Here is a 14,520-nt window from a genome sequence, read left to right on the forward strand (position 1 = left end):
TCCTTTGCATTGGTTGGGTGGGGGGATGTCACTCTGTCTGGAATGGCTCATGTCCATGGGCGTACCTCGGGGCAGACTGTCAAAAGCAGGGCAGACACCCCAAACTAGTGGGGTGTATGTTTTATAAATAGATTTCACTAAGCCAGTAACACAGTGATCCAGGAGTTCATATCTAACAGGCTTACCATAGAGTCACAGTCCCCTTAGACTCTCCCGTCCTGTCTATCTGGCCATTTCTGGCCAAGACAAACTGGACTTTGATAAATGGTCACTTATACCAAAAATCACAAATATTGCAGGCTGTGGGCTCGATTCCAAGAGACCAGTCACCCAGGTCAAATTGCATTCTAGATCTTATATCAAAGACAATGCTCATAGCCAGTTCTATACTAAGACTATCAAAAGGTTTATTAGCTAAGAAAAAAAATGAGAGTTATTGAGAGGTTAAAACAGGTATAATATATGTACAGGTGCATCACTGTCTATAATTCCAAATGGTAGCAGATACGTAGTAATTTGCCAGTTTCCCAAAAGTCTCTTAGGGCTACCCCGAAGAACTCTGGGGATCTCCATCTTCTTGTTATTTTGCCATTTAAGAGTGCAAACAGTCCAGAAATGCAGGATCTTTCCCTGAATTCACAATTATAGCTTCTTCTCACAGAAAACAAGTTGACAGGGTCACCACTTGTGTGGGCTCTTTCTTTGATTGGTGGAGAGAGAGTTTGATCTCTGATTATCACACACAATGACCACTTGCCTTCAAATGAGCACAAGTTAGCACTTGCCTGCTAAAGTTCTTCATTTGCATTCCACAAGGCTTCTTTCTTGGTTGATGGGTTATTTAGTTACAGGGGTATACACAATGCAAATGTTTGCTACTACATTATAACAGGATACAGATAAGTGAAAACACTAAATATAACATCCCATTAGTTTTCATGTCATTTAAATACCAAATACACTCTTAAACATATAACAATCATTTTGATCTATGCTAATACGTAAGTGAATTGGCCTGCGATTTTGGCATCAGTTGGCACCTACTGTGCCAGTGTCACTGGGGGCATAGTGCTGACCTCACTTAGTTTGCCTTTTGGTGAAACTAAAATGCCTTTTCTCCACTAGAGAGAGAAGGTAGATAAGGCAGTGAGTAGCTTTTATTGGATCAACTTCTATTAGTGAGAGAGAAAAGCGTTGTCTTTGCTCTGTTTTTACAGTGGGATGGGTAATGTGCATTAGTTACCCCATGGTAAAAACACACATTTTCTTAGCACAGAGGACACAGACTTTACTGCTGACTCAGATGTTAAATTAACCATTATTATACATAGTTTGACAACTCTCACACGCTGACTGTTTGTTTCAGAGTAGCAGCCGTGTTAGTCTGTATTCGCAAAAAGAAAAGGAGTACTTGTGGCACCTTAAAGACTAACAAATTTATTAGAGCATAAGCTTTCGTGAGCTACAGCTCACTTCATCGGATGCAGTGATCACTCTCCTTACAGTGTGTATGATAAACCCATTGTTTCATGTTCTCTGTGTGTGTGTATATAAATCTCTCCTCTGTTTTTTCCACCAAATGCATCCGATGAAGTGAGCTGTAGCTCACGAAAGCTTATGCTCTAATAAATTTGTTAGTCTTTAAGGTGCCACAAGTACTCCTTTTCTTTTTGCTGACTGTTTGGTAACATTGCTCCTTTGCCAGCAGAGAAATTTGCATCTGAATGTCTGCAGGCCTCAGTTTGTGTGGGTGTCCTGGAAAACCAATTAAAACATTTTCAACAAAAGGAATTGACAGAGACTTTTCCCTCCTCAATTTCCCTTGTTCCCTTCCCTTATGAAGGGCTTGTCTAGACGGTGTGGAACTAAAGACATGAAGTGAATGCACATAAGCTACAATGCTTTAAACCCTTGTGTGGATGCTTTTGATCTAAGTAACTTGGCCTTAGTTTTGACAGTGGCAGTCAAGGAAGCCATAGAAGAGTGCAGGAGTCCTTCCTCCCGAACACGATTAATCTTCAGGCCTTTGCCCTGTGTTGAACGCTTTTAAAGCCTTGTAGGGTCCAGCTGTATCCCCCATTTGATGTTTTAAGTCAAAAGAGAAAGAGCAAAGCAGTGGGGCACTCCTCTGAACTTCCCTGAATGTTCCCCTAGGTAGAAAAGCCTTGGCAATATTGCACAGGTATCCATTCTGGCCTGACACAATTTCAATAAATTACAATTAAAGATGATATGCCTTCTCTCTGCCCTGTGCTGGTCAGGACACCTTTCCTGAGCAGAATGAAGGCCTGATAATGTCATGGTAGATTCTGCTGTGCACAGATAGGGTTTTGGCCTAGGGGCACATAGATCTCCTCTAAAAACAATGCATATAAAGTGGTGGCACTCTTCTCCAGTTAGAATTAACCAATTGATCCATGTTTTTGGTGCTTTAAAGATTCCTCTCTGATCTCAGCCTCTCCCTGCTCACTAGCCACACAGGATATAAACCTTGCTCTTTTACCAACTATGAGCTCCCAGGAAAATGTAACTTACAAACACAGCATTGTCTGTTATACTTTTCTTCCATTCTGATGGTAATATTAATGAGACCATGACTGTGATATCCACAAAGGTGTGAGGACACAGTCTGATAGGTGCAACAAAAATATTTGGGGTTCACTTAAAACATTGTGATATTGTGTTTCAGCACACTGCAGAGTGTGGCACTGATCACCTGGCCCAGAAACAGGGTATAGTAGTTACTAGACAGGCTCTGTGTTTGTTTCTGAAGCTGTGTAGGATGGTTGGTTTCATTGTAGACAAACCACATAGCAGGTCACTCCCCATTTACTCACCTTCTCACTGAGCCAATCAGAACTCCAGAGAGGAAATGTTATAAATATATCTGCTGAAGAGAGCCCTGTGACATCAGAGCCTGGTCAATGCAAGAGCATGCCCATGAGTGCTGTGAGGGATGGTTTTGCTGACAACTCAGAAATGTTTTGAAAAGAAGGAGTATGCTGACATTCTTATGAAGCTCTGAAGAAGCCAGGCATGGACACTACATGGCATGGACCTGTTCTAGAATCATAGAAATGCAGGGCTGGAAGAGACCTTGAGAAGTCATCTCGTCCATCCCCCAGCACTGAGGCAGGACCAAGTAAACCTAGACCACCCCGACAGGTGTTTCTCCAACCTGTTCTTGAAAACTTCCAGTGTTCTTGAAAACCACAGCCTCCCTTGGAAGCTGTCACAGAGTCACCAGGCCAGCGCTCTGGAATTACTCCATACAAAGCCAGTCAGAACTCTGGTTTGGCATGCCTCCTCTCTCTGAGCACATTGTTGCCAGGGCAAGAAGCTTACACAGCTTTGACCTTTCTGGGTCTGACCTTGGAGCATTCAGCATCCCCTTCCACATCATGCGCTTCCCACAGCAAGTCCTGTCAGAGAGTCCTGCACCCCAACTCCTCAGTCAGCAGTGACTCTCAGCCAGCATGTAGAACAGAAGGGCTTATTAGTTGACAGGAACAGAGTGTAGAACAGAGCTTGCTATCACAGAAATCAGGGACTCCATCTTGGGGAGTCCTGGGCCAGGTGGCCTGGACTCCCCCTCTTCCAGTCCCCCAAGCAGATTGCCAGCTTCTAGTGACGCGACCTCAGACACCCCCATTGCTCCTCCTCCTTGTCTTTGTCTCGCTTCCCGGGCAAAGAGTCACCTGGTTGCATCCCCCTCCTGGGTCTCAGGTTAGGAAGGGCACCAGCCATAGCAGAGGTGCAGACTGCTGGAGCAGCCTCATCTGCCCTATAGGTCTCAGCCAAAGTCACACACCCCCTATTCCCACCACCAAGATATTGATGCAGCACACAGAGAAACTGAGGCACACACAGTATTCATGCAAAACAGTAAAACTCACATAGGCTCAACTGTAAGACCCACATACACCATAACAAGGGAAAATCCCCACTTTGTCACAGAAACCTGTTCCAGAACTTAAGTACCCTTATAGGTGGAAAGTTTTTTTTTCTAATATTTATCTTAAATCTCCCTTGCAGCGGACTAAGCCCATTACGTCTTGTCATATCTTCTTCAGTGGACATGGAGAACAATTGCCCACCGTCCTCTCTATTGATAACAGTCCTTACCATATTTGAAGACTGTGATCATGTTCCCACTGAGACTTCTTATGTCAAAACTATCCATGCTTATGGCTTGTCTACACATACTGCGCTGTAGTGCTTTAGTGAAAACGCTACTATGCTAATGGGAGAGCTTCTCCCAATGGCATAGTTAATCCACCTCCATGAGAGGCAGTGCTGTCTACATGGTGGGTTAGGTCAGTATAACTATATCACTCAGGGTGGATTTTTCACACCTCTGAGCAATGTAGCTGTACTGATGTAAGTTTGTGGCATAGACCTGGCCCCAGTTTTTTTTAAAGCTTTCTTCATAGGTCAGGTTTTCTAAACCTTTTATCAATTTTGTTGCTCTCCTTGGCGACGCTCTCCAGTTTGTCCAGCTCTTTCCTAATGCATGGAGCCCAGAACTGGACATACTACTCCAGCTGAGACCTCACTAGTGCCGAGTAGAGAGGGGACAATACATCCCATGTCCTACATATGACACTCCAGTTAATACATCATAGAATGAATTAGTCTTTTTTACAGCTGCATTACATTGTTGACTCCTATTTCATTTGTGATCCACTATGATACTCAGATCCCTTTCCAGCAGTACCACCACCTAGCCTGTTATTCCCCATTTTGTAGTTGTACATTTGATTTTTGCTTATTCAGGGCATGGCTACACTTGCAAATGTAGAGTGCTTTGAGTTAAACCAGCCTTTGGAGAGCGCAGTAGGGAAACTGCTGCAGTCTGTCCACACTGACAGCTGCAGGCGCACTGGTGTGACCATATTTGCAGCACTTGCAGCAGCATTGGGAGTGGTGCATTATGGGCAGCTATCCCAAAGAGCACCTCTTCCCATTCTGGCACTGTGGCTTGTGGGAAGGGGGTGGGGGAGTGTGGGGCATTCTGGGTCTTGTCCCAATGCCCCGCGATGCATTGCTTCGCATCCAAGCAATCCCTGTACTTCCGTGCACAATTGGCGCCATCTTTCAACGTTTTTTGTGCTGCACGCTCTGCCTTCCCTTTCGGTCTGTGGGAATGGAGCCCAAACTGCCAAGGAATATGCTGACGAGTCTCGCCAGCACGTCACGTTTGGCAGTTGAGTTACTGTTTAAGATCCAAACTGACAGTGAGGACTCCGACAATGATATCGACTCAAGTAACGCAAACAACGCGAGTTTGTTTGTGGCATTCACGGACATGCTCACCACCATGAACGCCGTTTTTGGGCTCGGGAAACAAGAACTGAGTGGTGGGATCACATTGTCATGCAAGTCTGGGATGACGAGCAGTGGCTGCAGAACTTTCAGATGAGAAAAGCCACCTTCATGGGACTGTGTGAGGAGCTCGCCCCCACCTTGCGGCACAAGGACACGAAATTGAGAGCTGCCCTGCTGGTGGAGAAGCGGGTGGCTATTGCAATCTGGAAGCTGGCAACTCCAGACAGCTATCGATCGGTCGCTAACGAGTTTGGAGTAGGAAAGTCGACTGTTGGAATCATGTTGATGCACGTTTTTCAGGGCCATTAATCGCATTAATCTGCTTAGAAGAACCATGACTCTGGGTAACATGCATGACATTGTGGCTGGCTTTGCACAAATGGGTTTCCCTAACTAAAGAGGGACGATAGATAGGACGCATATTCAATTCTGGCACCAGTCCACCTAGCCTCCGAGTACATTAATTGGAAGGAGTATTTCTCTATGGTTCTCCAGGCGCTTGTGGATCACCTTGGGTGTTTCACTGACATTAAGACAAGCTGGCCCAGAAAGATGCATGACGCACACATCTTTCGGAACACTGGCCTGTTCAGAAAGCTGCAAGCCGGGACTTTTTTCCCAGACCAGAAGATCACCGTAGGGGAAGTCAAAATGCCCATTGTGATCCTTGGAGACTCCACTTACCCTTTAATGCCGTGGCTCATGAAACCCTACACAGGGAGCCTTGACAGCAGCAAGGAGCGGTTCAACAACAGGCCGAGCCAGTGCAGAATGACTGTGGAGTGTGCTTTTGGCTGTTTAAAGGGCCGCTAGCGCTCTCTGTATGGGAGGCTGGACCTGGCCGATGACAACACCCCCGCGGTTATATCCGCGTGCTGTACCCTCCATAACATTTGTGAAGGGAAGGGTGAAAGCTTCACTCAGGCATGGATCTCGGAGGTTCAACACCTGGAGGCTGAATTTGAACAGCCAGAGAGCAGGGCTATTAGAGGGGCCCAGCGCGGGGCTGCAAGGAATAGGGATGCCTTGAGGGAGCAATTTGAGGTTGAAAGCCACCAGTAATGTCTGCTGCCCTGCATGGGAGTGAAGGGCAGTGGTTCCAATGTTAGGAATCTGTGTTTGTTACACTGACTTGCAGTGCCTGTTTCTTCCCTGGGCTAAGGTATCTTTTACTGTATGCAATAATAAGGAATGTTTTCAAAGCCAAAAAATCCATTTATTGAAAAGAAAATTAATTTATTGAAAAGAAACACAACTGCTTGGGAAACAGAAAGAGCAAGTGGGTGGGGTGGGGAATGGTACAATCACAGATTTGTGTAGGTCCTGTTATCATACTCAGCCTTCCTGTCTGGAGTGCTGTGCAATGAGTGCTGCACTTCAGGATGGCTGTACTGCATGGTGTTGGGAGTTGAGTGCAGCAGGTAGGAGCCGTAGTTTTCAGGGCTGAGTGGTGAAGCTACAGGTGTTGTAGGCAGCTGGTGGCAATAAGAATCTGGATGTTGGGGAAAGTGGTGGTGATGGTGGTAGTGTCTCTGCCGAGAATGGCATGCAGCTCTTTGTAAAAGCAGCATATCTGCGGCTCCGCAGCAGAACCGTTAGCCTTCCTTGCCTTCTGGTACACCTGCTGCAGCTCCTTGCATAGGCACCGACTCCATGGGTGCTCCGGAGCTGGAGCACTCACAGGGAAAAATTAGTGGGTGCTCTGCACCCACCAGCAGCCAAGCTCCCCTCCCTGCCCCACCTCACCTTCTCCTCCCCGAGTGCACTGCATCTCCACTCCTCTGCCTACCTCCCAGCGCTTGCCACCACCAAACAGGTTTTTGGCAGCATAGCAAGCTCCGGGAGCTATTGGGTTGGAGTGGGAACATGGCATGCTCAGGGGAGGAGGTGGGGAAGAGGCAGGGCTGGGGTGGGGATTTGGGGAAGGAGTTGGAATAGGGGCAGGGAGGGGGAGGAGTTGGGGCGGGGACTTTGGGGAAGGGGTTGGAATGGGGGCGGGGCAAGGGCGGGATGGAGTCGGAGCAGGGCAGGGGTGGATTCAGAGCAGGGCCGGGGGGTGTCGAGCAGAAGTCAGCGCCTATCGCTCCTTGGCTTTCACATGGCACTGCTGCAGGTCCCTCTAGTAGCCCTTCTCTGCAATGCCCCGAGCAATCTGCTTGTGGATATCGATGTTTCTAAGGCTGGATTGGAGCTGTCCCCACAAATCCCCACAAATCCAGGAGATCCACCACCTCCTGTGTACGCCAGGCGGTAGCGCACCTGCAGCGTGGAGCCAGCATAGTCAGCTGGGCAGTTGCTAGGTGAGCTCTCCACACTGAGCAAACAGGAAATGGAATTTCAAAAATTCATGGGGCTTTAAAAGGAAAGGGGCATGTCCCCGCATACCTGGCCCCCGGGCAGCAGAATTCAAAATGGTGAGCAGAGCAGTCAGCATGGGGCATTGCTGGATACCTCTTAAAGGCCCAAAAGTTGACATAAGTACCACAATGTCAACACTGACACTGCGTCAACCTAACTACGTCAACAGAGTTATTAAGGCAGCATAGCGGGCAAGTTACATCAGCGGGAGTGACATTTTAGTGTATACACTGACAGGCTGCCTTGCATTAACATAACTCTGTAGTATAGACCAGGCCTTATTCTTTGAAAAATAAACCCAGACAAAGTTCCTCTCTTCTGCTGGGGTGCAGATGCCAGGCTCTCTGCCTCATCCTCTGGTCAATTTGCTTTTTTGATTGGCTTAACCACTTTATTTACCTTACATAGAATCATATCATAGAAGCATAGGACTGGAAGGGACCTCGAGAGGTCATCTAGTCCTGTCCCTTGCACTCATGGCAGGACTAAGTATTATCTAGACCATCCCTGACAGGTGTTGTCTAACCTGCTCTTAAAAATCTCCAATGATGGAGATTCCACAACATCCATAGGCAATTTATTCCAGTGCTTAACACCCTGACAGTTAGAAAGCTTTTCCTAATGTTCAACCTAAACCTCCCTTGCTGCAAGTTAAGCCCATTGCTTCTTGTCCTATCCTAAGAGGTTAAGAAAAACAATTCTTCTCCCTCCTCCTTGTAACAGCCTTTTATGTACTTGAAAACTGTTCTCATGTCCCCTCTCAGTCTTCTCTTTTCCAGACTAAACAAACCCAATTTTTTCAATCTTCCCTCATAGGTCATGTTTCCTAGATCTTTCATCATTTTTGTTTCTCATCTCTGGACTTTCTCCAATTTGTCCACATCTTTCCTGAATTGTGGTGCCCAGAGCTGGACACAATACTCCAGCTGAGGCCTAATCAGCACGGAGTAGAGTAGAAGAATTACTCCTTGTGTCTTGCTTACAACACTCCTGCTAATACAGCCCAGAATGAGGTTTGCTTTTTTTTTTTTTTTTGGCAACAGTGTTACACTGTTGACTCATATTTAGCTTGTGGTCCACTATGATCCCCAGATCCCTTTCCGCAGTACTCCTTCCTAAGCAGTCATTTCTCATTTTGTATGTGTGCAACTGATTGTTCCTTCCTAAATGGAGTACTTTGCATTTATACTTATTGAATTTCATCCTATTTACTTCAGACTATTTCTCCAGTTTGTCCAGATCATTTTGAGTTATAATGCTATCCTCCAAAGCACTTGCAACCCCTCCCAGCTTTGTATCAGCACAAACTTTATAAATGTACTCTCTATGCCTTTAACTAAATCATTGATGAAGACATTGAACAGAACCAAACCTAGAACTGATCCCTGCTGGACCCCACTCTTTATGCCTTTCCAACATGACTGTGAACCACTGATAATTCTCTGGGAACGGTTTTCCAACCAATTATGCATCCACCTTATAGTAGCTCCATCTAAGTTGCATTTCTCTAGTTTGTTTATGAGAAGGTCATGGAGACAATATCAAAAGCTTTACTGAAGTCAAGACATACCATGTCTACCACTTCCCCCTTATCCACTAGTCTTGTTACACTGTCAAAGAAAGCTATTAGGTTGGTTTGGCAGGATTTGTTCTTGACAAATTCATGCTGACTGTTACTTATCACCTTATTATCTTAGATGTTTGCAAATTGATTATATGCTCCATTATCTTTCCGGGTACAGAATTTAAGCCGACAGGTCTGTAATTCCCCGGTTGTCTTTATTTCCCTTTTTATAGATTGGCACTATATTTGCCCTATTCCAGTCTTCTGGAATCTCTCCCGTCTTCCATGACTTTTCAAAGCTAATTGCTAATGGCTCAGATATCTCCTCAGTCAGCTCCTTGAGTATTCTAGGATGAGGCCCTGGTGACTTGAAGACATCTAACTTGTCTAAGTAATTTTTAACTTGTTCTTTCCCTATTTTAGTCTCTAACCCTACTTCATTTTCACTGGCATTCGCTATGTTAGACGTCCAAACACCACCAACCTTCTTGATGAAAACCAAAACAAAGAAGTCACTAAGCACCTCTGCCATTTCCACATTTTCTGTTGTTGTCCCTCCCCATCCGCATTGAGTAACGGACCTACCCTGTCCTTGGTCTTCTTCTCCCTTCTAATGTATTTGTAGAATGTTTTCTTGTTACCCTTTATATTTCTAGCTAGTTTGATCTCATAGTTTTGATCTCATGTAAATGTACAGCCATTGCTCTAGCCTCTCCTTGCTCTATTTACATTGGAGACACAGAAAAACAGCAAAAAGAAAAGGAGTACTTGTGGCACCTTAGAGACTAACAAATTTATTTGAGCATGAGCTTTTGTGAGCTATGGCTCACTTCATCAGCTGCAAGTGAGCTGTAGCTCACGAAAGCTTATGCTCAAATAAATTTGTTAGTCTCTAAGGTGCCACAAGTACTCTTTTTCTTTTTGCGAATACAGACTAACAGGGCTGCTACTCTGAAACAGAAAAACAGGTGAAACCACATTCCTTTGTCAATGACAAACTTGCTTCTCTGCTCTACTCAGATTTCTTGTGTAAAGTGCTTCTGTCACTGTTCCTATTAAACAGCAGTAGTCAGGTGTGTTTGTTTTTGTGCGGAGCAGCTGTCCATTGAATCCAGTGAGTGTAGGACTAGCAGGTAAACAAAGGGAAAAAGTGCTCAAATGCTGGCAGCAAGTTCAGTAGGTCATCTCCAAGGGTGGGCCAACAAGTCAACTCCAAAGTATAGAGGAAAAAAGGCGTCAAACTCTTCAGTGAGTTCAGCCAGCCCCAGGGGGAGACAGCCAGAGGGGAGTGGGGGATGAAGATCTCTGCCCTGAGGGCTGATGCTTACAAGCTTGCTTTTACTAATTGCAGTGAGAAGCTAACCAGGAGGTTAATGGCACCAGCCCATTCAAAGAATTGGACACTTGCTGCATGTTCAGCTCAGGAGAGGGTATTAATACCAATTCAATGGTGCCTGTTTTAAATGCATAGGATCTGTGGCCTGGGTACCTTTCAGTAGTGAAGAAATCTGTACATTTTATACTATTGTTTTCGTTACGTAGTATTTTCTGTAATGATATGATTGTGTTGAAATTTGTGTGGGGTCTTATTTATCTCTCAAACTGTCCTCTTACAGGTTTTTTTTTACTCTGAGCAGCTTTACTACATTCCAAACTCCGGGTATGGACATCCACAACTGTCCAGATGTGTATATTTATCTGATGTGTTATTATCCACAGGTGGGTGTCCCACTGTGAAACAGACTGAACTATGCACTATGGCTGCAGTAAAGTGAAATTATAGTGGGTACTCATGTAATCAAAATGTAGTGGGTTACACTTGGTCTGATCATATTTTGGTACCATATTTCCAGCACATACATAATTGTTTACACACTGACCATACATACTTCACATAATAATACTTAAGACCTGTTCTGCTAAATATTCTGACAGCAGTGTGTTGGGATGTACCCTTTGCCAGTTGGCCAACCTGGCCAAAGGCTTTCTGCAAATCCAAGTACCTTATATTGACCGGATCACCCTTATCCACGTGCTTGTTGACACCCTCAAAGAATTCTAATAGATTGATGAGGCAAGATTTCCCTTTACAAAAGCCGTGTTGACTTTTCCTCAGCAACTCGTATTTATCTGTGTGTCTGATAATTCTGCTCTTTCCTATAGTTTCTACCAATTTGCCTGGTACTGAAGTTAGGCTTCCTGACCTGTAACTGCCAGGGTCGCGTCTGGAGCCCTGTTTAAAACTTGGCATTACATTAGCCTGTAAGGATAAGGCCTTTGTCTGCAGCCATATTAAAAGAGCAGCCAAGCAGCAGCCAGTAGCTGAGAAGCAGGAAGTTACCTCCTCACATTCCATCTAAATTACATTATAACAATGTAATATCAGGCTGTTTAGAAGGAGACCCCATCCTAATGACACCTGTTTCACCAGATAAAGAAACAGATCTTAAGATGGCTAAAGAAAACTTAACTTGACAGCATCCTGTCTGGCAAGAAATCACTTATCAATAGTTGTGGTTTTGAAATCCTCATTTCTTTATTGTTTTGTCATTATGGTCCCCATTTCTCTATCGTTTATCGGTATAGTCCCTGTCTGGTTCTTTAATTGTTTCTGTCTGTTACATAATTAATTTTGCTAGGTGTAAATTAATTAAGGTGGTGGAGTAGGATTGGTTAGAGAATTGTTACACTATGTTAGGATTGATTAGTAAAATTTTTAGTATAATGATTGATTAAGGTACAGCTAAAAAAAGACTCAAATTTCACTATATAAACTGGGGTCTAAAAACTCCAGGACACAGCCCCAAAGATCAGAGCTGCCAGACCTCAACACTCTGCCAATAACACCGTGCAGAAACTGGAGTCCCCCAGATGACCTGATCCTGGCTGGTCATCAAGAAAAGTTCATCTGTCTTATTGGGAGTGGTGAGCACAGTATGTGTAGCATGTACAGTCTGTTTCGGGGGATTGTTAATAAATAGAGGTTATGTAGGACATTACTGTGAAAGGCTCTTTCACTGGTAAAAGACCCCGTAAACCCACAAAAGATTTAGCCCTGAGTCCACAGGGAAAGGGTGTTTGCCCGGAGCCCACGGAGTGCAGCCCAGAGCCCACGGAGGGATAAAGTTAGGTGCTTTTTGCCTGGAGCCCTAGGAACTGGGAAAGGGTGGGGGTACTTAAATTAAAAGAGTTACGCCTTGAGCCCTCTGTAGAGATAGAGGTGGTTAGGGACTATTTAGAAAAGCTGGACGTGCACAAGTCCATGGGGCCGGACGAATTGCATCCGAGAGTGCTGAAGGAATTGGCGGCTGTGATTGCAGAGCCCTTGGCCATTATCTTTGAAAACTCGTGGCGAACGGGGGAAGTCCCGGATGACTGGAAAAAGCCTAATGTAGTGCCCATCTTTAAAAAAGGGAAGAAGGAGGATCCTGGGAACTACAGGCCGGTCAGCCTCACCTCAGTCCCTGGAAAAATCATGGAGCAGGTCCTCAAAGAATCAATCCTGAAGCACTTAGAGGAGAGGAAAGTGATCAGGAACAGTCAGCATGGATTCACCAAGGGAAGGTCATGCCTGACTAATCTAATCGCCTTTTATGATGAGATTACTGGTTCTGTGGATGAAGGGAAAGCAGTGGATGTATTGTTTCTTGACTTTAGCAAAGCTTTTGACACGGTCTCCCACAGCATTCTTGTCAGCAAGTTAAGGAAGTATGGGCTGGATGAATGCACTATAAGGTGGGTAGAAAGCTGGCTAGATTGTCGGGCTCAACGGGTAGTGATCAATGGCTCCATGTCTAGTTGGCAGCCGGTGTCAAGTGGAGTGCCCCAGGGGTCGGTCCTGGGGCCCGTTTTGTTCAATATCTTCATAAATGATCTGGAGGATGGTGTGGATTGCACTCTCAGCAAATTTGCGGATGATACTAAACTGGGAGGAGTGGTAGATACGCTGGAGGGGAGGGATAGGATACAGAAGGACCTAGACAAATTGGAAGATTGGGCCAAAAGAAATCTAATGAGGTTCAATAAGGATAAGTGCAGGGTCCTGCACTTAGGATGGAAGAATCCAATGCACCGCTACAGACTAGGGACCGAATGGCTCGGCAGCAGTTCTGCGGAAAAGGACCTAGGGGTGACAGTGGACGAGAAGCTGGATATGAGTCAGCAGTGTGCCCTTGTTGCCAAGAAGGCCAATGGCATTTTGGGATGTATAAGTAGGGGCATAGCGAGCAGATCGAGGGACGTGATCGTTCCCCTCTATTCGACACTGGTGAGGCCTCATCTGGAGTACTGTGTCCAGTTTTGGGCCCCACACTACAAGAAGGATGTGGATAAATTGGAAAGAGTACAGCGAAGGGCAACAAAAATGATTAGGGGTCTAGAGCACATGACTTATGAGGAGAGGCTGAGGGAGCTGGGATTGTTTAGTCTGCAGAAGAGAAGAATGAGGGGGGATTTGATAGCTGCTTTCAACTACCTGAAAGGGGGTTTCAAAGAGGATGGCTCTAGACTGTTCTCAATGGTAGCAGATGACAGAACGAGGAGTAATGGTCTCAAGTTGCAATGGGGGAGGTTTAGATTGGATATTAGGAAAAACTTTTTCACTAAGAGGGTGGTGAAACACTGGAATGCGTTACCTAGGGAGGTGGTAGAATCTCCTTCCTTAGAGGTTTTTAAGGTCAGGCTTGACAAAGCCCTGGCTAGGATGATTTAACTGGGACTTGGTCCTGCTTTGAGCAGGGGGTTGGACTAGATGACCTTCTGGGGTCCCTTCCAACCCTGATATTCTATGATTCTATGATTCTAACTGGGTAAAGGTGGATGCCCTTGAATGTGTGAGTAACAGAGAATTTTCTGCGGGTAACAAGCCCATCTATCCATGGGCATATAAAATGGACAGTAAGTTCAATGGTGCTATATGGAAGTAAGTAGTTTCTATTCCTCTGGGGAGGTTAAGACTTATATGGTTTATAAGTAACTGTGATGGGTACTTGAAAGCCTTCCCCAGCTGCCTGTTGTGTCTCTAATCTGTGCCAGCCATTAAGGGCTGCCCTAGATGCCAACCTCCGCACAGGGGACTCCCAGGTTCTCTTCAGAGTTGGCTCTGCATTTTTCTTTCAGGTTTTGGGAATGCTGCCCCCAAGGTTCCCTTGAACCCCACAGGTCTCAGGGAGCTGTTCACACACAGAGCCATCTGTCTGGAAGCTTCTGGACACTCCATTGCACCCATGTCCCCTGGGGCCTAGGCCTGCCTGTCCCCGCACCCTGGGGGC

The sequence above is a fragment of the Dermochelys coriacea genome, chromosome 24 (assembly GCF_009764565.3).
Source record: "Dermochelys coriacea isolate rDerCor1 chromosome 24, rDerCor1.pri.v4, whole genome shotgun sequence".
Classification (NCBI taxonomy): Eukaryota; Metazoa; Chordata; order Testudines; family Dermochelyidae; genus Dermochelys; species Dermochelys coriacea.